The sequence below is a fragment of the Harpia harpyja genome, chromosome 1 (genome assembly GCF_026419915.1).
Source record: "Harpia harpyja isolate bHarHar1 chromosome 1, bHarHar1 primary haplotype, whole genome shotgun sequence".
In the NCBI taxonomy this organism is placed as follows: Eukaryota; Metazoa; Chordata; class Aves; order Accipitriformes; family Accipitridae; genus Harpia; species Harpia harpyja.
This window is the reverse complement of record NC_068940.1, coordinates 29,193,894-29,219,824: the sequence shown is the minus strand read 5'-3', so window position 1 is coordinate 29,219,824 and position 25,931 is coordinate 29,193,894. Positions and strand designations below refer to the sequence as shown.

The 25,931-nt window shown below is 52.8% G+C and overlaps 1 protein-coding gene across 6 annotated transcripts in view; it reads right to left on the bottom strand.

Moving 5' to 3' along the window:
* CDH22 (cadherin 22) overlaps positions 1 to 25,570 on the bottom strand; it is a 93,664-nt gene extending 68,094 nt beyond the window's left edge. For all 6 annotated transcript variants that reach the window (XM_052782542.1, XM_052782523.1, XM_052782527.1 and 3 more), the window contains exons 1-3: positions 25,506 to 25,570; positions 22,268 to 25,107; positions 21,923 to 22,154 (exon numbers count right to left, since the gene is read on the bottom strand). The gene's annotated coding sequence lies outside the window, so the exon portion shown is untranslated. The remainder of the gene's footprint in view (positions 1 to 21,922; positions 22,155 to 22,267; positions 25,108 to 25,505) is intronic.
* Positions 25,571 to 25,931: the final 361 nt, after the last annotated feature.

The following is a 25,931-nucleotide window of genomic DNA, read 5'->3' as shown; positions in this document are numbered from 1 at the left end:
CTCTGCTGAAATGCATTTTGCCAATCAAGCGAGAGAGGGCTAGAGATATTGATCTGGACGGCACATAGCATCACAGTGTGTACAAATGCTGGTGATAAGTGGCCAAGGGATTCAAAACTGTAGAGGCTTTTGAAAGAGGATACTTAAATTACTTTTATTTTTACTTATGCAGTGAAAGGCTTGTGTAACCACAGTTACTGGATGAACACATCCCAAGTGCAGGTCCAGACTGTGCAAAGCAATGTTTGATAGCAATCTGCCTTTCAGCAAGTCTTCAGCCCTGATACAGAGCACAGAAGACAGGCAGATAATGATAAAATCAAGTTTTCTCACTAATGTCACCCTAGCCTCAGCTTTGACGACAGGGCAGAAAGCCCATTATACTTAGTAAAAGTTTAGTCATGCTTGTTCTTGAAGTGAATCTCTGGGTTTCCTCCTTCTGTTTCCTTGGAATTACTCTCCCAGCAGGGGACTTCTTCCTCTGCTTTTCTTCTCAGATAAACTTGCACACAGTCCAGGTAAAGTTTTTCCAGAGGAATTTCCATCTACACAATGCTCAGGACTGTATGACTAAACATCCATTTTATCCCTTATTTTTAAGTCGCTTTAAATTTAATTATTGTCCCCTTTGATGCTGCCTTGAGAAATTCTAATAGAAGAGTATAACAACTGTCAGAGCAGGAGCTATTCACAACCTTTTGACTTCTCATGTGCAGTTACTTTCTGCTATCAGACACACTGGGAGGAACAGTATTTGTTAAAGCTCTCACACAAGCATTGTTTAGAAAAAAGTATTTTCAAAGTTCAGGAGATTTTTTCCTCCAAATCTTCTTTGGTCCAAGTTTCAAAGAAATTTTAATTGCAAAGAAAATCTCAAAGCATGCCTTAGGGAAGAGGGTTTTACAGCCATAACGGTCTCGCTCTGCAGCAATTCTTTTCCAAATATGGAATTTTCATGCCTTGTCTACGTGAACACAATACTTTTAATTTGCCTTTAAAAACAATCTCTGAGGGGAGGTGGAAGCAAAGGCATCTTCCTGTGGCCCTGAATACATACGCGATTCCCTCTGCCAGGCCTGGGAGAAACCACCTCCAAGCCAAGAAGGAACAGAAAGCATGGAGCCGCTCTGCACCTAACACCTCTGCAGGCTGCAGCACAGCTAGTCACATCGGGCAAAGCAAGCTGCACCAGCAAAGCCAGCACATCTGCACCAATGCCCAGACAAGGAGCCAGCTGACCACAGGTCTCAGGAGGCTCTGACTAACCGGGCAGAACAATGAGCCTCCAGGACAAACTGCTGTCCCAGCTGAGCTTGCACAAACTCTGCCTCTGAGTGCCAAGAAGGCAAGTAAGATAGATGGGAGAAATCACAGCCCCAGAGAGGATTGCTGTCCACGTCCAGAGCCTAGGAACTGCTTGACCCCACAGACAGCAGCCACTGCTCTATGCCATTTGTGGTTTCCCCTTTCCAGCTTTCACCCTCTGAGCCCTTGAACGCACCAGGTCCGTTCCTGCTGTTCAGCACAGGGACTGCAAGTGCTTGCACAGCCCATCCATTACACACCAGCTCTGCTAGCCCCATGCCAGTCCCTCCTGCTCCTTGGACATTCCCGTTGCTCCCCTCAGGATCCTGCTTGCTGCAGTTATGCATGCAACACTCAGCACAGCTTCAAAGGAGCACTAGCAGAAGGTGTTTCCCTCCTGCTTCCCAGAGGGGAGGACTCCCTAGCCTCACGAATCCCCAGTCAGGTCCAGAGGCAGAACCTCTGACACCCGAGCGACAGCACAGCACCAGCAGGCACTGGCTTCTTCATGCCTCTCTGCCGATTTGATGCAGTACTGAAGCCTGGGTATCCAGCAGCTCAGGGTACACCCATCAGCACTGGCACAGAGCAAAACACCTGCAGCACAAACCCCTGCTGCCATCCCACCGAGCCCCACACATCAGGAGTGCTGGCATCTCTGACCCGATGGGAGAGAGAAGGCTGATCCCCAGGGATGATTCAAGGGATCACAGACAAGTCACTCTTTCCTGGGAACCTGACAAACTGCCTGAAGTGCTAGCAAAAAAGCAAAACAAAGCACTTGAGCAGTCAGATCTGACACGGCATGGCTAGTCTTTCCTTTGCATAAGAAAGCTGTACGCTGCTAAGCACTGTGCATGCTAGGACCCACCAATTGCTTCAGCAGAGAAAGGAAACACGACATATCTGTCCAGCTTCTCAAAGGCTTGTGAACAGAATCATTAACAGAGGCAGAAGAATCAGAGTTCTCAACAGCTGAGGGGAGACAAAAAAATGAGATGGGAGACACAAAAAAAACAACCAAACAAAAAAGAGAAGCCCCATCGCCACAAATCCAAAGCTGATACAAAAACTGAAAGGGAAAAAACAAGCAATGAGTTCAGCCATGACCTGGCAGAAAATGACAAGGGACCCCATGTAGGAAGCAAAATCCATAAATGACAGGAGATTATCTTAGTCAAGGCTATTCCAAGAAACTTCTGAAGAACTGGACTGAGCCAGGGGACTGGCCAAACAGGAACTGAAAGTCAGTGCCAAATTGGCATTAACACCCAGGTGAAGCTGAAAGAGAGCACATAAAGGAGACCCTATCTCTAGCTGGGCAGGAGGACAAGGTGACATTGCTGCTCCTCCAATGCCTGCCTGCCCACTGCCTGCAGCAACGGATATTGACCCAGCCACCACGCTCCCTGCACATCCTTGCTCTAGGCTTGGCAGCACTGGCAGAGCAAGCATCAGAGATCCTTTGCCCCCACAGGCCAAGGGTGAGCGGTGCTGATTACGGGGAAGATGTCTGCAGCCATCACAGCATCTCTGTCACAACTGCTGGGGTGGACAGAGTTCTCTTCCTGCTGTGGAGAAAAAGCTCCAGAGCTCAGAGCAGGTCTTTAATTTTACGATCTGGATAGACAGCCGCATATGAAAGTCATCCTCTGACAAACGCCCTGTACAGTCAGAAGTTGCATTCCCAACAGCCTCGCATCTTTTATGCCCCACTACCTCATGAGGAGCCAGAAATGCTCCCACACAGCAGGGCAGAGAACACCCACGAGCCTCCACCACGACCACCAGCGCTGGTCCCCGTGGCACAGCCCAAGGACGCACAGGGACCACTGTCACTCCCCTCTTGCCTGCTGCCACTTCTTTGGGCCTTGGAGGCCAGCAGAAGTGACAAGAAAGGAAAGGCTTGAGCACCGGACTGCCCAAAACATGGCGAGTGGAATCAAAGCTGATAGCCCAGACGAGTGGGCATCTGGATAGGAGTCAAAGGATAGATTAAAATAAAAAAAAAAAAAAAAACAAAACACAAAATGGAATTCTTACACTTTGACAAATGTGGAGGGAATTGGGTTCTTTAAAGCAAATGTTTGGCAGATGCATGAATTATTTATCATTCAATATTGTGTGATTAAATGGAAAATTGAAGATGTTCACAGCTTCTTGTCTGCAACTTTCCACCTCTCATGAAAGTCTCCCCAGATTCCTACAGAGAATAACAAGTGGGTATTCTACTGAGCCAGAAGGGTTCAAAGAAACTTCCTTCAATTTGCTGCTCCGGGTTCAAGGTCAGGCTCAGACTCAGTCCTCTGGTTAAATAAATACTATGGCAGGCACATGTCACTTTCAGGAAGGTCTCACTGCTGCTCACTCTTCTTCCCTATACATTTGGCAATTTTGTCCCTGGAAATCTCTCAGTCCTCATGATAGGAGGTGTGTTATCCCTCTTTACAGAATGCGTGAGACCAAGGAAGTCTCTCCCTGTGGCAGCACACTGTCATTTTGAGACTAAGACCAAGTCAGCATAGGATGACCCACACTGAAGTGGGGAGGTCACGAGGGAGGACAAGAGAGCAGTGAAAAGCAAGGCAAGACCTGGGGGAGTTGCACCACAGGTCTCACACCTGCAGTTTCAGCAGTATTTTTCCCATGTAACAGGATGATCAAGTGGTGCACAGACCAGATTAGAAGCAGGCACCGACTTTCTGTTGCAGGTACCTTAGGCCAAAAGCAGCCTGAAGAGGCAAGTGGCTTCCTTGGCACTTCAGGACAAGGTCTGCAGCACTAAACAGCTGTCAGAAAGGTGGAAGAATGAGAGTAATTAGTCTCTTTAATGCCAATTTCAGACTGATCTTTCACACTTAAGAAAACTGTTACAATGATTTTCTTATTTTCAGAGGAGCTCATTAAATAGGAATTAGAAACAAGATAGTATAATGGATAAGAAAATTATTTCTGCAACAACACCCTGCCAAAATCCACTGCTCTGCATCTGCACTCCTCAGCCACCCAGGCTACCAGACTTGCCCCTGTAGCATCGATGCCACAACCAGAGCACCACACCAGCACACATCACTCCCAAATGCACCGTTCATCACCATCAACCACCACCACCTGAGCAATACTGTCCCGCCTAAACACAGGCTTTTCTGGCATGTGGAAGAAGAGGCTCCAGCCTCATACCCTCCTGCTCTCCAGAAATTCCTGAGCAAACACACTGGGGAGAAAGGAAGGAATCTTGATACCACAGAAATTCAGGAACCTGAAGCTGAATGTTGCACAGCCTCATCCCCCAAACAGGAAGCAAATATGCTTTGCTAAGATGCAGCGCTGCTCAGAAAAATCCACCACAATTGGCAGAAATCCCTGGTAGCTGAGTCTCCTACACAGGTAGCACATTTTGGCCAAGCCTATTTGAAAGTCTGTGTCTCTAAGAGGAGCACAGCAAGAACTGAACCACTGCACACCCCTTGGGGCTGCCCCAGGCGATCAAAGCCCTGCTAGGTCCCTCCTTGGGTGTCTAAGGCTGCAGTTTGAGCAGAAACAGGCCAGTAATGAGCAGGTGCTCTTGAGAAAGGGCACCAGAGCTTCACAGACCCAAAAGGTTCTCTGGATGGTCACCCAGGTAGAGACTCGTTCAAAGCAAAGCCCACCTCTGCCTCACAAAGCACTACCAGGAGGAATGTGACCTTCTTGCTGGACCAGAGACCTACATGCTGGAGCAGATGGGCTAGGACTCTAAGCGAGCAATCCTCACAGCACACTGTTCACCAATGAGCTGTAGAAAAAAAGGCTTTCTCCAGCCTATGACAGACCAGCAGATTACAACCTCCTTGTAGGCAACTTGCAGACAACAGCAATAGGCTAAATGTCGCATTTGATCATTAATGACAGATGCATTATTTATTTGGAATCGTTTGCTTCATTCTACTAATTACATCACCACTACTAGCTTCTGATGATGCACAGCACTTGGAGTCGTGTCCTAGGAGTCAGACCCTGTCCAGAGCAACACGAACTGCAACTGCCAGCACCACAGCTTGGCAGCGTTAAGTGCTATTTCACTTCCCCAGGAAAAACAGGCGGGTTTTGCCAAAAGCTGCTCACTCCTTTGCAGATACCACAAAATCAGGTATACTCCGGATGGCCAACTTTTGGCACTCCTTCTGCACGCTGCCAGACATCCAGAGGGAGCTGGTGAAACCAACTACTGTCCCCCAAGGGCTCACTTGGCAGATTCAGAAGAAACTGGCGCAGCACACTCGCACTCCTCCCGCCCCAAGCCCTTCTTGCACTCCCAACCCAACCTCCCTGCTGCAGGAAGAGGTAAACATCACAAGCTTGTGCCAAATCCGTCACCCAGGTCAGTGCTTGCCCAGCGCTCATGGCCCCACCAAGCAGTCCTCGCTGGCAGTGCCGGGGCAAACAGCCCCGTGAAGAGAATCCGCATGGAAAGTGGTCTCCCCCCAGAGCAGGGCGGCCCCTTCTCCCCCTCCTTGCCATAGCCCTGAACATTTCACCTCTACCCCTCCAGGCACACAGCTGAAGGCAGGTGCCCCGATACCACAGCTGGGCAAGCAAAAACCAAGCAAGGGACAGAAGAGGGCAGAACCCCCTTTCCCTGGAGGGACCAGTCCCTCAGGAGCAGGGCTGGGTCAGGATGGGAACCCCTGGAGACAAGGACAGGGAGGCTGTCTGCCCCAGGGCCTTGTGTGACAGAACGGCTACACATGGCTGCACTACAGACAAAACTTCACTTGAATGCAAAACCAGAAGCTTTTAGCATCCTGTCCGGTAGAATCAAATTTTTATATCCTTCCATGCCCAGTAAATTCTGTTCACAAAGAACAAGAAGAAAGGAAGTAAAAGCCTTAATAAATGCTGGAAGAGCAGGGAGCTCACACCAACTCCCAGCCCAGCATAGCTCCTGGATAATCTAGGCAATAGTTTATTTTTCTCTCCAGTATCATTTTCCCAGCTTGATCTCTACTGTCGCAGTATGATGGTTTCACCCCATTAGCCTTGCTTAAAAAAGTGATCCCAGGACTGTGAGTGTTATTGCCCACATAAATCAGGAGGCTTTGAATACGGAGCACCTTTAAATAAACAGCTGATGGAAGTGAAGTTCCGGGATCATTATTAATAGCTTTTCATTTCTGTGTCCGCTGTGCTGTGACATTCTTTCCCAGCAGAAAGCCTCCGCTTCCTATCCCCAGTACATCTGATCCCTTGAGTCCTCCAGTCAGAATGAATGACTGTACCTTTGTGTTAATTGCATAGCCCGTTCCACAAACTGAATACTAATATTAACTAGCAAGCGGAAGAGAGTTTGCAGACCAGGAGCGATGGGACAGTTTGAAGAGAGGCACGCCAGCCCCACTGCCTTCCCCTGTGCACAGAGGCAAGGAGTGCTGCGGGTCCTCTCGCCTCCCCTTGAGGAAGGGCAGATCCTGGCTCTTCCCACACACACCAGTAAACGCTACAACAGGTGACAAGGCCCTGCTCCATTTCTGTCCTGTCTGCCCAGGGAGTATGCCTGTACCAGCCAGACAGGCACAGGCTTTCCCTACTCTGCCAGCTCCATCACACTTCTCACATACTCCCCACAAGCAGAATGATGCCTGCCACTCTCCTCCACATTGCAAACAACTCCTGGCTGAGTCCAAAGGGACACAGACCCTTGGAGATGCAGCCGTCACAGAGAAGCACTGTCAGTACTTATAGGTGCCGTTCAAAGACTCTACCTGGCCAGATCCAGTTTATTTTTCACTAGCATGCCTTGTCCAGGGAGCAATCACTGTCGTCCTCCACCTTCAGCTATTAGGGTCTCTCCTGCGAGCTGCAGGCAGGTACATAGCAGCCCAGAGCAGATGAGACCTCTAAATGCCATGAGCAGATCTAAGGACGGCAACAGCTAACGGTGCAGAAAGGCAAACCACCCATTCCCAGGGTGATGAGCCTGGGATGGGACTAGACACCTCTTCAAGAGGGACCTTGGCCACCTGCTGTGGGAGCCCCCTGCTTTGCCATCTGCTGCCAGCACTGACATACAGGCGCTCCCAGTCTGGATTCCCAAAATCTTCATGCCTAGGACCCAAGCAGAGTTGCCAATGCTGCTGTTGTGTCAGCAAATGACATCATCCCCCAGGTCTGTGGCTCAGAAGAGAGACCAGGTTTCTCCTTGGAAAGGGTGTTCCAGCTCTCCGAGCCACTTTGGCCAAAGAAAGGAGGAGATGGTCCTGCTGGCGGCCAGTCCCAATACAGCTACCAACATAAATGCAAGCAAAAAGGCTCCACAGTGGCCAAGAGTGCCCAGGAAGAGGCTGGCATGGGCTTTATGGCCTTCCTGCTCTTTCTGCCCTTTACTGCAGAGAGATGATAACTGAGGGTCCTGCTGCTACATCCCACCCCCAGCTTCATTTTACTGTTCTTGAGTAATGACACCACATACAGGTCATGCTGCTCAAAACCAATACACAGGGTAAGCAAACATGCCAAAACGGCCTGTTGCTTCAGTCACCTTTGCTGTGTGTAAATCAAAAGGGCTGCAGACAGCAGCAAACTCCAGGAGCAGGTGATGGCTTTTGGTTTTACTGCCTGCTGCTTGCTCTTTCCCAAATCCAGTTCTCAGCAAGGAGATTCAGGACACAAGCACCGACATAGGCATAACAAGAGGTTCACCGATGAGAGCGCCAAAGTGGAAGCAAGCATCAGAAAACTGTGGAGTGTGGCTGAACAAAGCTGAAAGAGACCACTACAGACAGGATGCGCTTTTCTTGGAGGACTTTAAGAGGAAAAAAATTAAAATGTTAAATCTGTCTCCTGATTTCAAAGTCCTTCCCTAGCTAGAGTCTGAATTGTTGATATCATGATGGACTAGCACAGCAGAGCCATGTCCTTATGACAAATCAACAAGATCACCCCAGGTTTCTTGATATGATTCTGCAAGCCAGATACAGTACTAGCCTTCCCTCTGCAAGAAACTCCAACCACTTTGTCAGGTAAAAAAAAAAAAAAATTTTGATTCCTCCTCCACCCCCTCCAGCGTTGTATTTGCAGACTGTGGACCAGCATCCAGCAGCTACATAGGACCTTTAAGCAAAGGAAATGTAGTGGGCACCACATATGCAAAACAAGACAGCTTCAGAGTGTCTCTAGAAACACTGCTTTCCAACCACCAGACTTCAGTATCCCATTGAAGCATCAGCTCTCAGCAGAGGCCAAATGTGCAAATTGCAGTTGAAGAGGAGAACATTTCTGAAAGCTTGAAGCATGTGAACACAGCAGACTAGAACAGAATCAGCAAGTAGCTTCACTTTAATGTCACTACCAAACCAATGGCACAATGAGGAAGGGACAGACTGGGAACTCCGGGAACAACCACTCTGCTCAGCACAAGCGATAAAGGGAGATTAATTGACCCATTCCTCAATCAGACATAAGGGTTCAGGGCTTTGGTGTAAAACTCTATCAAACAAGACTGACATCTTCACTTCTGACATTCCAGGATGGACACAGGACACAGTGTGGGGTTTTGTACAGGTCATATTTCACAATCAAGCCCTTTGCCTCTGCCAGTCCTGGCAATAGCGAGACTATGAGAATCTTCTCTCTCCAGCACACAGGCTTTGAAGGGTCTTTCCTGATGTATCTGCACAAAGCAGGGACCTTGGGGCCTTGTATGTAGGTTCTAATGTTACTATTATCAAAAGGAATAAAGAGGGACATGGTGAAGTAAGAGGCAGCAAAGCAGCCCAGGGAACAAAGGGAGGAAGAGAGAGAGAGATTACAGTAGCAACAGGGAGGACAGAAAAGCAAATGGACAAAGTGCACGTGAAAGAATAGAGCCAAGGAGAGAGACGCGTACACGTGAGCAAGTAGGATCGTGCTGGAACACGTGAGTATGCATGCACACAGGAGGGGGCACGGAAACCCACACCGGCAGGTGCAGTCATTTGCAGCTCCAAGTCCTTCAGACCCACTGCACGCTTGCAGCCTTGCACTGCTTCAGCAAGGGGCCTCCCCCAGAATGCCCCAGTGCACACGCAGGACTCCTGTGACCTAATTCTCTCCATCCAGCACACAGCCCAACAGCCACTTGCTACTGGTGACAGTGAAAGATCTTCACTACCAAAAAAATGGAAAGAAGCTGGCTCCGAGTACCCCCACCAGGAGTGCCCACCCTTTCCCCAAAGCCGTTCCACGCTTGAGGGGGGGAGAACTGGCAGCACACATGTACACAGACAACTCCCACTTTCCCACATGCAGTCATGGCTTTCTCTGGTTTTGTCACCCTCATGCACCTTGTCCATTTGCATCCAGCTCTATCACTACATTGCAGACCCTTGACTTTCTCTCCCCTTATTTGCTGGGCTGTTTCACTTCCTCCTCCCTCTCCACACTCCTCTCCAGCTCGTTTGATGACAATCACATTAGAACTCATGCACGTAGCCCCAAAGTCCCTAGTGTGTGCTGAAGCAGGAACACGTCCATCCAGAGCCCACCATCTCCAACCCAAGCAGCCAGATGCAAAAGTGCTGAAATCCCGAATTGCACATGCACCCTTACTCCAGCCATGCTGTGCTATTCCCCTGCATGCTGCCACACCAGGCTGCAGGCCCCCGTCACTCCTAACACCACAGGAGATAAACATTGGGCTGGCTGAATCCAACTAGGCTGAAGTCAACTGGTAGAACTGCAATGCAGACAAACGTGCTCCTTCGTGCCCTCCCCTCCAAATATCCACCCTTCTCAGGCTGCTGGGCTGGCAGCAGCCTCAGGCAGAGTTTGGGTATCCACAGCCAAGTGGTGTCCAGCCAAAAAGCCATTCTCCCCCATGCTGGACTCAGAGCTGTACGCATGTCTTGCCACTCACCTCTCCCATCACACATCACAGTGAATTGACACCAAAACTCACACCTGAACATGCAGTCACTGTGATTCAGAAACAGAATAACAAGACACAGCTGCCCTGAGCAGGACTGAGCCAGACACAAGCACTGTGTCTTTGCAGTCCTCAGCCCCCATGGTGGGGTGCACCAAAAGCATTAGCTCATGAGACAGCTTTCTTCATCTTGGTGCACAGAGGCACAGATAGACCTCTCACACAAAAACATATAAAACATATAAACTTATCAAACACTTCACGCACCAGCTAGAAAAGGAGAAAGAAAAACTGTCATTGCTATTTCTAAATATACTTGGGAGGCACCAGATAGCACAGTGATGGACGATATAAAAAAAGATAGAGATGAGTCTCAGTACCAGCCTTTGATCACTCACAAGGGAAACGCATGTGCCGCCTTGTGGAAGCCAGGACCAGACATTGTGTCCTGCCTCTGCCTAAGCCCAGCTCAGCTGTGGTTTAAAGAAAAGGCCTTCCAGCCTGGTGCTTCATGGTCCCGCCCTCTCATTTCTATTTCACAGCAGCTTTTCTCAACCAGGACAGTGCTTGGTATAAGCAACACAGACTCAGCTGCAGGATTTTCTGGTTCTGGGACAGCCTAAGGTTTGGAAAAGACCTCCCTAGAAGCAACAAATCTGACTGCAGCCTGTGCCCAGGAACTGCAGGGAGATAGTCAGCAGCAGCCACAGCCCCAGAGCAGTCACAGGTCAGATCCTGTCCTGCCAGCTCCACCACTGTGATGGACTGAGGCTAATTTACACCAGCTGAGCTAGCAGCTCGCTGCATACATGCCGCCCTGCTACATGAGGCTTGCTTTCCAGCAGTCAGTAGTCTCTAGCTTCTCACAACAAAAAACATGCCTGGCAGCATCGCAGACAGTGGCATGCCTCTGCCCAGGACAGTTTGAGCATGCCTTTGCCATCAGATCCACAGAACAGAGGCCACATCTCCCGCTGCACTGCCCAGCTATAACAAGGGCTCTTTTGCAAAGGGCGCCAGGCACCTTCCTACAGTGCAGGCACCCCAAAGGGGCAAGCAATAGAAGGTGTTTAACAGTCCCTGTACTGTGTCTGGCTGGGATGGAGTTAATTTGCTTCATAGCAGTCATATGGTGCTGTGTTTTAGATTTGTGACCAAAACAACGCTGATAACGCACTAATGTTTTAGCCATTGCCAAACAGTGTTTGCACAGTATCAAGCCCTTCTCTGTTTCTCACTATGCCCCCCTAGTAAACAGATTGGGGGCACACACGAGGTTGGGAGGGGACACAACCAGGCAGATGACCCAAACTAACCAAAAAGATATCCCATGCCATCTATCATGCTCAGCAATAAAAAGGGAGAGGAGGGAGCTCAGGGGGTTAGCCGCCTTTTGTTCAGGAACTGGCTGGGCATCAGTCTACCCATGGAAGGCAGTGAGTGTTTGCCTTTGGATCCCTTGTTTTGTTTTCTCTCTTCCACTTCTCCTTCATTTATTAAACTATCTTTAGCTCGACACACAAGTTTTCTCGCTTTTACTCTTCCTTTCCTCTTCCCCTGCCCCACTTGGGAGTGAGGGAATGAGCAAGTGGCTGCATGGTGCTCAGCTGGTTGCCAGTGTTAACCCACAACAGTCCCAAAACACATGGCAGCATGGTGCTGCTGTGTTCACTGCCAGAGCAGATGAAGTCAGACCGACTCTGTTCCGAATGCATTAACCAGAAAACAGTAGCCACGGCACAGTGAAAAGCTGCCACTCTCCTTGCACAATGCTTTGAGCCTCTCAGTCCAATGATGTTAGCTCACATCTCTTGTCCTGGAGCAGCCCAGCACCACCAGCTCATCCAGCCACCACCTCCCAGTGGAGCACCGCACCACCCATCTCTTATTCACCAAAGCACGTCAGCACTCTAGGTGGAAAACCAATGCAAGCCTGAACTGATGGTTCCAGCATCCTTCCCAGCCAGACGCAAGTCTCCCATTGCACAAAAATGTAAACAGCTTTTTCAGACAAAATCCATAAATGCTCACCTGTGGTTGCTACTCCAGCTGGGGGAGGTTCAGTGCTTGCATTTCACTTCATGGCCCAGTCGCTTTGTGGCACCTAGGAAGGGAGCAGCATCGTCTGCCAGCACAACAGTCAGTCCTCTAGGCAGGACTAATGATGTCAGATTTCACAACGCCAGCTCCAGCTCACAACCTCTTGTCTGCCTTAGTTAATGCATTGCCAAGTCCTGGGCAAGGCAAAGCAAGGCCACGTCTACACCTGCAGGGTCAGCCACAGTCCCTGGCCACTCATCCCACGGTCCGCGGAGGCTCACAGTAGCAACCCTGGTCCATTGCGTGCCTGTGGCGTGCCCACCGCCCGCACGCCCAGCTGACCAAGGCACTGGCATCAACCTCTGCCATACCTGCCACGGAGGCTGTTCGTGTCTTGCACGGCCACCAGAAGCTGGGCCAGACCAAACCCGCCCGAGGGTTCGCCCGAGAGATGAACTTGGGTGGCCATGCAGAGAGGAGGGATTTGGGAAGGACACGGTCACTTCTCAGCCTCGGCAAGGCCAGGTGAGCCATTGCCCACTGGAGGATCCCGGTTCTAATCTCATCTCTCACAGCACCTTTTAAATTAATTCGTTAATTGGTGTGTCAGGCTGTGCATATGAAACGAGGATGCATGGCTCCCTCTGCCGGCACGCGGCCCCAGCAGGAGCCCCACACCCAAAACTGAGGGAAAAGCCGGACCCCTGCCCACTGGCTGCCAGCCTGCGGCTGCTGCAGGGGCTCGGGGCCAGGCCCCGGGGTCCACAGCCCGGCCACGCACCAGCCGGCGGGCAGAGCTGACCTCGCACCTCGGTGGCGGGCACCGCCGCAGCAAGTCCGAGATCTGGCACGGGAAGATTCCCTGACTCCCGCGTCGGGAGGGTGAAGGTGTGCCGTGACTTTGGACGGCATTACTGGAGCAGGAGTTTTATTGCAAAAAATGTCGTGCCATTGGGGAACAGTCCAGGAGGGCTGTAGCAAACGGGTGTTCGGCTGACTTTTAAAAGTTTAAGCAGGGATGTAATTTCTTAAGGACTCTGCTGATGCTCAGCTACTCCTACCCGCCTGCTATCAAAAGGTTCAGCTGTATTTCATAAGTGGGAAGGCAGCCAAGCTCAGAAAGCTGGTAAAGTCCAACTCCTGAAGGAACCCCTCACCTGCATGTCCTCGACCTTCTCCAGTGACAGGGGAAACAATTCCCTCTCCCACACATGCACAACACTGTCACCAACAGCCACGTGCCTCGTCAGGGCCCTAACAACGGGAGAAAAAGCATTGTCACGCTGTTAAAAAAAATGGAATAGTGAAATTCCAGAAGGATCCAAGGCCAAGGGTAACTCTGGAGTTTGGTACCAGGTTTTGGGGGCTGGGGGGATGACGACAACAGTGTCCTGTCCCAAGTTACCAAGCTCATTTGCTCACTTTTAGTATGGGATCATCTCAAACTGCTCCTCTCCAGAGAGGGTGACAGGGTGCTGGCTGCAGAGAGGAGGAGGTGCTCTGAGCTTAGGAGCCACTTTTAATGACAAGGATTACTTGAGAAACAGCATTTTGGGGATTTGGGATTCCAGGAAGCAGCTGCAGTAGGAGCAGAGGGAGATAATCCCAGCGCGACAGAGAGAGATGCAAGGAAGCAGGACTGGAGAAGGGAGCGCAACACCCCCAGGCACGCAGAGAAGCTACTACTGTCTTGCACAGGGCACCCCACAGAAGGGGAACAGCCATCTCACAGCAGAAAGAGGCTGCCAGAACAAGGGCCGGGCCCAGGGCTCCCAGCACCCTTCTGTCCTGGGATGGCCAGACCATAAGAGCTTCTAAGCCTCTGGAACAGCCAAACCTTTACCTGTCCTCCCTGACTCTGCCCCATGTGGGGACTCAGACCCAGAGGAGCAATCTGCCCCACAGCCTGCCATCAGGAAGCCCAGCCTCCCCCGCCAGCTTGCAGCCCCCAAGCCACCTGCGAGCGAACAGCCGGCATGGGGAATGAATCCAGGCTCTGCCAGGGATGGCAGCGGGGGGGGGCACTGAGGGGAGCAGGCCCAGGACAGGGTCTGGGGGTGGAGGATGCGTGCCCCAGGGCACCTGACTCCAGTGCCTCTTGGGTGGGCATGGGGCCTCAGAGCTTCCCTAAGCTGGGGTCTGCCTGCACGCAGCTCCTGAGTGCCAAACCACAAGGAAGGGCAGCAGTGGCCCAGAAGGAGGAGGAGAGACGGATGGGTGCCGCCTGCAGAGGCTGTGCTGGGTTCCCCGGTGCTGCTGCGCACGGCGCTGAGGGACAAGGCTTCCCTAGCTGCCCCCACAAGCCTGTGGCTGCAGCACACAAGAAGGACTGTGTGCTGTGAGGTACTGGATACAGCTCACCTGCAAGAATGAGCTCTCTCCTGCCAGACCAGTACCACAACCCTATCACACACTCCTGCTCCGACTCAGTTTTGCAATCAAAACCTCAGGGAAATGCTAGCTTACCAAAGCGGTGTTTAAATCCTGTGCTTGCTCCTGCAGCCGCTGCTTCAAAATGCCTCACATCCTTGCTCTGCTGGGTGTACGCACCTTTCTCCATCCACACGCACACCACTACCTGTCTGTACCCGCATCCACACACAGGCTTCTGCTAAAAGGAGTTCAAAGCTTTTGAGGCTCCATTTATTGCCCAGGATGTTTCTATGGCGACTCCCTTCACATCCCATCATTGGCTGCAGAAAGCTTCTGGCCATCAACAGCTTCAGGTGAGTCGAGGGCCTCAAGCTTCAAGTCACCTGCAGTTGTTAATGCCACCAGCTACAGTTAATTAGGAAGAGATTAACAAAAACCCACCTGAAGTGGCAATGGTGAGTGAGGCAATGTCAGCAAGTAAAGAGGAGTGATCCCGTCTCCTTTCCCTTGGTGTTCTCTGGAGTACTACACCAGGGAGGAGCAACAAAGAGTGGTAGGGGGTATCTGCAAAAGGGTGCTAGACAAACAGTTCTGCTTTCGTGATTCCCTGGAAGGGACTTCCCAATCAGCAAGGCTCACACAACTGCTGTAGCCGGAGCGCAGGAGCACTTCACCCTATGCAGTGGCTGGCCCTGACACACTGCTTCCCAAACCAGGGACAGGATGCTCTCAGCTCTGCTTGGTAAGCACCTGGCTAAATGCTTCGACAGGGCAGCTGTGGATCTGTGGCTGTTGCTGACAAACACCAGGCCCTGCATCACCTCCATTGCACCCACAGCTTCTATCATCAGCTAGTCAGGGCCAAATTCAGCACAGGTGACAGCAGTGACAGAGTGTGTGAGACAGGCAAGGTTGCTCTCTGTTTGTGGAGCAGACCCTGCACGCAACAGTTTGATAGTAGTGTTAACAGGCACTTTTGCCCAGAGTCTCAGTCCTGCAGCCTGTGAGCTAAGGCATAGCTCTCTCACAAGAGATCTGAAATTAGGAAGTGTAGCACTGCGTAGAGTCGAAACTGAATGAGCTCTGTTGGGCTTATCGTTCCAGGCTCATCGATGGGACTGCCAGAGCCACAGTGAGGGGCAAGGAAGTGAGTAAAAAGCGGGGCAGCAGAATGGGGCAGAGAGGAGGCAAGTGCAGATTTCCCACAGACGAGAGAAGCAGGGCAGCACTGGGAATCCAGAGAAGTGCTGCCATTTGCTGAAAAAATGTCATTAGGTTGCAATGAGTATTATAACCTCATTATATAGCTTGTGTTTAGTGAGCTATCCTGAGATGGGGCACCCAGCAGAAAGGAGACACTTCCTGAAAAGCACCTTGATTTTCAGCACTGCTTGTAGGTTTAGCAGCAGGGAATGATCCAGTCCAAACCTGGCCCTTGGGCTGGAGCACAGATGGACCAGCTTGGGGCTGGCTGCCTTTCCTACACCCAACTGCACAACTACCCCCACTCTAAAGAAGAACAATGCAGGGGCCTCAGCTTAGCGGGGACTGCCTTCCACCTTTTGCTCAGAGGCCTTATAGGACCTCTGGGGGAGAACTGCCTGACAGCACCGGGCTGCCTCTGTCCGCAGGTGGTACCAGTGCGCACACTCACCACCACAGCCCTTCCCCACGCTGGAGCAGGGCAGCCGGGCACCGGTAGGGAGTCTGGGTCAGCTCGGCGAGGAGGCGGCAGAGCAGGCACTCTGAAACCCAAAGTTTAGAGATAAAAGCCATGCCCAGCCCGCTGAGGCACAGGCAGCCCCAGACCAACCCATGCACTGTGAACGGTCTCTCCCCACGCTCCCACCTCCTAGTAGTGTTGTCTTTCCCCATTTGCCTTACGTGCACCAGCTAATGTTAATAGCAAAGGGAGCTGTGCAGCGGACTCTACACCCAGCTGCCAGCTACCACATGCCAATGCCCACAGGGTCCCACAGGCCCTCAAAGGAAAAAAGAGAAGGTGCCGTAATACTGTCAAGGAGGTGGAGACATCCATTTGCAGGGAGAACTCAAACCACACAGCAGAAGGATCAGAGGAACAGCATCACCAAGAAGAGGACCCACAGCTTCTGTAGGAAAAGAACCTACACACTCTGCAGGTATCCCAGCTGGCTTTGTGGGATTAGGAAAGGCAGAGATTGCTGAAGAAGACGTCCGCTTTTGCTACCTGGACATTGCACTGTAGAACCAGCACTAAAGTGCTATCCAACAACCCTTCCCCAACAGTATAACACAGAGCTACCTCCTCTCAGCTGCAGCACAGAAGACAATGAAAAGAAAGAAAAATGAAGGAGAGACAGAGCCAGACTAAAGTAAAGTCTGGACTAGTCTCTGAAAACAGAGTTGTTGGAAAGGATAAGACTTAAAATTACTGTAATGTGCTGTATTCCTTTTATGGACTTTGCAAATAATAAAAAGTGATGATTAAATGAAAAAGAAATTGTGAACTGGGAGGATGGGTCTCTGCAGTGGCTACCGGCAGGAACAGAAAGCCCCTCCACAGCTCTCTGAAGCAGAAACTAACCCACAAACTGAATGCAACTGCAGACACAGATGCCTCACAAGGCTGAGCAGGTACTGGGCACCCAACCCATGCTAGGTGAACGGGTGAGTCCCAGTCCAAACCGCTGCAATGAGCTCCCCATATACCAGGTCTGCACAGGAGCAGGGAAGGCTGATAGGCAGCAATATTGCTGCCCAAACCCAGCCACAAAGACCCAGCTTTTCTGCTGGGGTGGAGCAGGGACTGTGCTTCATGAGCAACACAGCTCACAGGAACATGCAGGCATGAGCCCTGCAAATGCTTGCGTAGCCAAATCCAAGGGGCAGAACTCTGCACCCTCACCTGCAGCCCAGGGCACAGCCACACACAGACATCACCCACGGACAAGGTAAAATGGGGGAGCCCTGCTAGCTGGAGAGCAAACAGCTGGCAGGTGCTAAGGTGCAGGGCAGGATGCTCTCAGGGCTACAAACGGTCTGAGGCAAAGCTGATTACATCCCTCCCCATCGGCCACCCTTCCCTGCAAAGGAATGCCATGGAATAAACTGGTGGTAGAGACAAAAGAGATCCAGTGAACAGCAAGGCACTGTACACCATGTCCACCTACCACCTCAGGCAAGGAATCTTGTTGGGACTCATGCCCACCTAATCTTTACATGTAATTTTTCAAAAAAGCAGATCACTCAAAATGGCCCGTGCCTCAGGATATGTATGGACTTATCTGCAGAGAAGTGTCATTGCTTGTAAACCCAAACACAGTTGCATAACCACATGGTTAAAAGATAACGACACAAATTCATACATGGTTGTGTTCTTATGGACAAATACTGTTTAGCGACATGATGTCAAAAGAACACAAGTATCACCACACTATTTCTCCTTCAGTCTGTTTTTCTTTACTTTCCAAATATGGGCTTTCAAAATATAAAAAGAATTATTTGAAAAATATGTAATTATACTTTAAAGGAATAACATCAGACCAAATCCCACCTAAAGTCCAGTTTTATTTCAAAGCTTCCACGAACAATCTAATCCTTCTAACAAAATAAAGTCCATGGGTAGCAAAAGGGGTTTCAAGCAAACAAACCTGTCCCCCACAATATTTGCTACCAAATTTTACTACTATGGGCCACTGATTAGAAGCACAAAAGTAAAATTTGCTAGGAAAAAAGCCTGCTAGCTCAATATCATTTTCAAAGTGCAAAAACCCCCAAAAGCTTATCGGACAATATATACAACAAACAGTAAATTATGACCCTATTCTGAGAATCCTTACACACAAGCAAGGAACTATGGATTTTTCAAATATGATATTGCATTTTAAATCATGAAAATATCATATTATTTGATACAGAGCTAGGAAAAATAGGATTTTAACTGTTATTTTTAACGCACTGACAGCCTTTTCATTTTTTTTTTCTGGAGACCTGCTAGCTTCTTTTGAAAAAGAGTTTTAAAATCGACCTTGTTTCACTAGCCACTTCTCTGTCCTAGGTATGAAATCACCATATCATATTATAAAGTGTCAATGCACCAAAAAGCAAAGGGCATCTTTTTTTTTTTTTTTAGGCAGGAACAAAGCTGGCTCTTTTTACCTATGAAACAGCACACACTTTTTCTTTCACAAGCCCACCAATTTCAACATTGTATTATTCAGCAACCAGCGTTTCATACAGAGACCAAACCTCATTTGCTCTGACCCCCACCTCACGGGAGCAAAGTTATGTACGTGATACAAAAGTCAGTACAGAATCTGGGCCAGCTCATTCAGATTTCAGTGGGCTCTACCCTGTGCTACACTCAGGGTACTGTCAACATTTTCAGGGATTTCATCAATGCGAAGCAGAACCAGCCTTTGGCCTTGAACACAAACAAACATAGTATCAGCACAGGAAAACCGTTTCAGATTCTCGTTTCCATTTCCCCCTGCTATGTGATACCCAAAGCCAGAGAAGCAATTTATTTTCAGCATTTGAAAACTGATGTACCAGGATCATGACCTCCAACCCCGATAATTGTTTGCTGCAAATACTCGTTACCCAGTGCTCATGCAAGAGGTGGAGAGCATCCACCGGCCTCGTAAGGGAAAACCTGGCAAAGCCCGGGCTCTGAGCTGGGCACAAGATCTACAAGTACAGAGACTGCAGGCTTCAGCCATTCTTTGAACATTAGGTACTCTGAAGAGATAGAAACAGGTCCCAAAGAAACAGTCATCATCTGAGATTTCCTTGGTGGCGTTCAAGACCATGGTATTGGCTGTCGTTGCAAACCGTGGTATTTTAACAGCATAGTACCAGCCTAATAGCAGGGACAGAGAGGCACATCTCTCCATTTATTTCCTCAGGCCATGCAAGCAAGCTGTGGAGAACCAGAGCTCTGGTGGAGCCACCCTTCTTAGCTCTCTCAGGTCCAAAGGCTTCCCTGAGATGCACTGCACTGTCTTAGGAACTTATGCCTGAACTCTTGAGCCTGTCTCTCCTTGCTGCTGTCTACACCACCATCCCTGTAGCTGGTCTTGTTCACGCATAAAATGAGGCTAGAAGAAAAGACAACATAGATCTCCGCAGATTGCAAGGGATGTTACAACCGTCAGAAATCAAACAGAAAAAGAAAAGAGGCATGTATTGCATCCCTCCTTCCCCTGCTGGCACTGCGAGCGACCGCAGGAGCCTGGCTGCCACAGGATGTGCTCCCAGGACGCTCTGCAAGATGCACTTGGCATGGCAGCTCTGGGCCTGGACGAGCTGCTGTAGCTGGGCATGCAGAAGGAGCAGACGTGGCTGCAGCACTTGCTCCCAGGCGGCCTGTGCACAGCCATTTGGGAACCACATTTTAAATGAGGAAAGTGCTAGTTTTAGCACAGTTATTTTTAGTTTGTTGTTAGAAAAATGTGGCTCTGTAAAGAGAGATGTTACCCTGCCTGCTAAAAGGACTCGGGCAGGACTCCTCGGGCGTCTCGGCTGCACGTTCACACACATCCCCAGGCAAAGCCCCTGTGGTAGCTAGCACGAAGGGCTCCGGTCTCAGCAAGAAAAGCGGGGAGACGGCTCTTGGCTAGGAAGCAGCCCAAAGAAGATGTTTCACGATACCACCGGTTTAAAAAGGAGCTGCGGCTCCCGAAGCCCCCGAGCGCTTTAACTGAAGGCTACGCTGAAGCCCTGCTGCTGACGGAGCCGGCGCTGGAGCCGCGGGGACCACCGCGCTGGGCGCCCGGGCAGCGATGCCCGAAGGGGCACAAAACCTCCGGCTCCACCCGCCCCCCCCCCCCCTCCACCAGCGCTGCGAAGCGGCCCAACGCTCCCGCCCCGGCGCGAGTTCCGCGGCGCCCCGCCGTGCCGGGGCTGCGCGGCCCGAGGTGGCGGCGACCCCGGCCGCAGCCCCGCGGTCCCGGGGCGGCCGGGGGCAGGGCCGAGCCCGCACTCACCTGCGGGGAGCGCCGGCCGCGGCCCCGCCGAGCGGCAGCAAAGTTTGCGGCGCGGCAAGGGACGGAGAAGTTGGGCTCCCCCGCCGCGCCCGCCCCGCCGCGCCCCGCCGAGCCCGCCGCCCGCGCCGGCTCTTACCTGGGGCGGCGGCCGCGGCGGCCCCCCCGCGCGGGGCGCTCGGCCTCCCGCGGCATCCTGCGCGGCAACCCGGGCGGCGCGGCGCACCGGCCCGGAGCGGGGCGCCCCGGCAGCCGGGCAGGGAGCGGAGCGCCCCGGCAGCGCGGCCCGGAGCGGATCGCAGCGCCCGGCAGCCAGGCAGGGAGCGGGATCGCGGCGCCCGGCAGCCCGGCCCGGAGCGGATCGCAGCGCCCGGCAGCCCGGCCCGGAGCGGATCGCAGCGCCCGGCAGCCCGGCCCGGAGCCGATCGCAGCCTCGGCGCGGCGGGCGGCGGCGGCGAGCGGAGCCGGCTGTTGGCACCGGGCGGGCACGGCGCGAGGCGGGGCGCGGGCGGCGGGGTGTGTGGCTGGGGATGCATGTGCGGCGAGAGCCGCCTTCCTCCCCCTCGCTTCCTTCGCTCCCTGCCTTCCCTCCTTCCCCGCCAGCCCTGCCCAGCCCAGCCCAGCCCAGCCTCTGCTGGAGACTCTGAGAATGCAGCGCCGGGTCCCCGCCCGGGACCGGCCCCGGGGCGGCCGGCCCCGGGGACCTTCCCCTGGAGACCGGCCGCGGGCACCGGCCCTGGGGGACCCCGCCGCGGGGACCGGCCCGCTCCGCGCCTCGGGACCCGGCGCCGGGGCCCTGCCCCACCCGTGCCCTCGGGACCCGCCCGGCCCCGGGGACGGCTGCCGCCCCCCCGCCGCGGCCCCCCGGGAGGGCGGGACGGCGCTGCCCGCAACGCGGACCCTCTCCCCCCGGCCCCGCGGTGCCAGCGGCCCTACGGTGCCCCGCCCCGGGCACCCGCGTCGCCTCCGCCGACCCCGGTACCGTGCCTGCCCGGGGGCCCTCGGCAGGGAGCGAGCAGCGGTGCTGGGGGCGGGGGGGGGCAGACCTTGCCTCCCCAGGGCCGGGCCCGGCCCCTCCGAGCGCCAACGCCGGGCGGCGCCCGGGGCTGAGAACGCACAAACTCTGCGCATGGGAGCGCAGCACTGGGCGGGGGGGCCGGGGCATCCGGCAGGTCAGGGAGACCCCAGCCCGCCCTTCCCCAGCCCCTGAATGGGGCCAGATCCCGATGGCCCGGTGGCAGCCTGGCAGGAGCTCCGGGAGGGGCTCTGGACACCGCTGGGGCTGGGGCTGGGGCTGGCCGACCCCCTCCGGATGTGCACCGGGGCGGCCGTGGCAGCCGGCATCCTCAGCACCCACCTCAGGTCTCAGGTGCTTCCTCCAGAGCCCTGCTTGAAGCGTGGCAGGCGCCATCCAGGCTCAGCAGCACTCAGGGGTTGCAGGGGCAGGAATGGCCGCACAGCTCCCTGCCTGCAGTAGAGAGTCACGTACCAGCAGGATCCACAGCAGAGTGCCACGTTTACAGGCCACTCTGGGCACGATCAGGACAGGTGGAAGGTGGAAGCGGGGAAGAAGCTCAAGGCTGGTGAGGCTGCAGTATTATTTTGGGACAGATAAATCTGATCGTGGTTTAGCCACAACTCAGGCAAACAGCCCCCAGTGGGACATTTCCCAGCCTCCACTGTCCAGGGCCTCACATCTTACCTGGAGAAAAATGCTCTCCTGCTTCCACAGCAATCTCTGGTATTGGGCCTTGGAGTTCAGCCCTGGAAGGAACACGAGCGAACACCGGAGAAGGAAATGCCCTGTTGCTCCACGTGTGCAGCACCTTGCACATGGCAAACAAATCCTCTGCTTGGCCAGTAAGGGGCCGAGAGACAGTGGTAACCCAGCAGCAGGTTACCCACAGACCACCTGGGTCTGCTGCTTCCTGCACAGGCAGGTGGCCTGCAGGTCAGGGAGAGGCGGATGGAAAGCAAAAGAGAGTGGTTTATAACCACAGCATGAATCCAGGAGTGACTCCTCCTTTCCAGGACCAAGAGATGAACAGGGCACAGATCCAGCAGCAGCAGGCTCAGGCAGGTCTCCTCCCCACCTTTGCACTGGTTGGTACAAGGCTTCCCATCCTCATACTACTGCATGACTCCCACCCTCAAAGGCCAATGGGGCCCTGAAGAAGACCTAGGAAATACTCCATACCAGCCCCTTCAGACATGGAAGCATCTAGAAATGTTCTCAATCCCAGTGTGAGAGCGAGAAACCTCCCAGCTGCAAGCACTGCTGCCAAAGTAGATCCCACTTGTGCCTGCTGCTCTTGCAGGGAAAGGAGCAAAGCCTGGAGTACAGCTGCTCCACCACTAACACTGTCTGCAAACAGAGACCTTGCTCAGTGCCAATCTAGCCCTAGGACAGCTGCTGGGCTCTTGTGCCAACATTGACACAGGCACTGGGAACACCCAGATCCTTTCCCTGGGACAGCCAAGAGGCTGTCTCTCACAGTGCGGTGGCAGCGCAGATGGAGCTGAGCCCACCTGGCAGAAAGCATCCAATAAGCTGGTATGGTACTGGGTGGAGATGGTTCCCGCGCTTGTCTGTAGTTGTTGTGCCCTTTTCCAATCTGTTTTTGCTAAGACCCCCTTACCATGGAGCCAGGGAAGGTTTGTCTCTCCTTCCATCACCCCCTCCCCATCTCACAGCTGCTCCGTGCCCCAATCTAGTTGAAGATGTCCCTGCTCATTGCAGCGGGGTTGGACTAGATGGCCTTTAGACGTCCCTTCCAGCCCCCACCATTCTATGATTCCGTGATTCTGTGATACTATGCCCTCTTGCTGCTGCCCTGCAGGGTGCCGGTAAGGCCAGCCAGGCCTGCCCCAGCCCAGCTCCCAAACGAGCCCCAGAGAGCACTGTAACAAGGCACGTTTCGACAGTCCTGCCGTGAGACCTGAAGTCGGCAGTGCTTCAGGGTATGCCCAGGTCACACAGTAGCACAGGCCAGGAGCTGCCCCATGCACTGTGGGGAAGGGGTGACGGAGGATGCGAAGCAGGAGAACAAGGACCGCCTGTGACATGATCGCTCCCTTTGTGAGCACGACTCCCCACATGCGCCAGCACTGAACGCAGCCTCCACAGCTCCGTCCTGCAGCCGCTCTCAAAAGTTGACATGTCACTTTCATGTCATGTCTTGTATTCTCAGTGACAGGAGGATGGATGTGTCATCCTTTGACTTTGCTGCCATCCCCTTTATCTCCATGGGAATTTAGTCCTCATCTGGCTTCTCCTTTCCTCTTATTCCCATCATCGCTTTATCCCAGCATTCAAATAGCTCTTTTGTATTTCCTAGCTCTCCTCTACTTGCAGCACTCTTCCCTTATTCTGATATACTCTCCCCATCTCGTTGAGCTCCAGGCCCCTTTGCTTTGTTCTCTCCCTATCTTTCCCTTTCTTTCTGCTAGTGACTTGTTCCTTCTCTTGTGATTTGTCTTCCCTGCTCTGTCCCTTTCACTCATCTGTTCTCCTTATCTCTTTTTGCTCCTTCCTCTTCCTTTTCCCAGTCTTTGCACTCCCCCCCTCCCTCCGTGTGCCTTTGTCTGTAAGGAGTTGAAAGTTAAAAGCTTTTCCAACTTGATCCTGAGCAGCTTTCCCTGGTGCTTTCATCTCCACAACACATTTGTAAAACTACTCAGACTGAAGAGCCATGACATGAACAACTAAAGAAATATCAGAAAGAAACAGGACTCCCAACATGGGAGAGAAATTTGCCTTCTCCAAGAAAAATCTCCCTGGTTCACTAGCACTGAGGCTCTCTCTCCACAGTTCCTGTAATCACAACATAAAAACTGTTTACCAAGATTTCCTCTTCCTGGCCTCATCCTCCTCCCTGGTGAGTTCGGTGCTGGGAGGGGTAGACACAGGGGTGCCCGAGAGCTCCCCATCACCTCCTGCCAGAAAGCAGCCGTGACCGCCCTGCTCTCCCTCCCCTCTCGCTAGCAGCTCCTGCCAGGTTTGTCACTCCTGCTGTACCACAGACTGCTAGCCAGAGGGAAGGGTTGGTCACACCAGGAAAGATGCTCTGGCTCTTGTCCAGTCCTGCTCCCTGCTCCTCCTTCATGCAAAAATGGCAGAGACCTGGCAAACTCTCCCAGCTGATGTGTCACCAGCCCCCCTCAGCTGCCAGAAGGAGTTCTTTCTTACCACTTTCTCATGTGTTCCGTGCAGGGTCCAGCATTGTTTGCGGTAGAGCAGCTGCAGACAAGGACTTCAGGAAAATTCAGGGAAGAAGTGCTTTCAAGCCACTGCTTTCTTGGTGCTTCTGTGCAGCCTGTGCTTTGCAGGGTTCATGTGTGAGCACAGAAGTACGGTCGATCTTACCTGTGACCAGTGGCAGGGAATTCCAGAGTTGCCAGTACAGATCTATGCTCTGTCACATGGAGCAAGTCAAAGTGCTGTCTGCTTACCTGGAAATCTGTTGCTGAGAAGCCCATGAATCCTGGTTATTCTCACAACTCTACGAGAGATTAATCTCGCTAAGTCCTCCTCCTTCTTCCCTATTGGAGAAACAGATTCAGCACAGGACAAGCTCTGTGACTCACCTCTCTGTTGGCAGAGCCAGCTCCCATTAATCTAACTCCCTGTCTAACGTCCACATTTCGCTGGCAGGCAATCCATCTCCAGTCCAGCTCTCTGTCCAGGATCCAGCTCCCCTGTCAGTCAGCGCCTATCTAACGCTGGGTGCCCTGCAGGGCTTCTCCCTGGCGGGACAGGGGCAGTCTGCAGCCCACTGCCCAGGATGACAGCAGGGGACAGAATCTGGGATGGATGGGTACTTGCTAGGCAAAGCAATATCTGGCTGCAGTGGCAGCTGGGCTCAGCATCTGCCCAGCAGACCTGTTTTCATTCTCTGACCTCACCCCGCCTCATCTCAGCAGAACAGAGATTCACATACCTCAGTCCCACCAGTCTCACTCTTCATGGGGTGCAGGATTCAGCCTGCTGCCCTCCAAGTTCACCCTGAAAGGGGCCGAACACTGGGTGTTAGGACTGGAAGAGAGGGCTTTGCTCCCAGAGCTGCAGCTCAGGATGCCATGAAGGCTGCATGGAAGCAAGTCCCCCTGCCAAACTCCCTGCAGAGGGTCCCTGGGTGGTCACATTTGCTCCTGCTGTGCCCAGCAGCCACCTCTCGCAAGCTGCATGTCCTTGCCTCACACTGCCTGTCTCCTGGGGGCTGCAATGTGGGATGCCACATTACACGCCCCGATTGCCCCCTGCCTCTTCCTGGATGCTGCTCTGGCACAGGTCTAGAAAGATGGATCCCACGGGCTGGTTGCACCACAGGACTTTCTTCATACCCCGCTGCTAGGGAGAGGCCTCT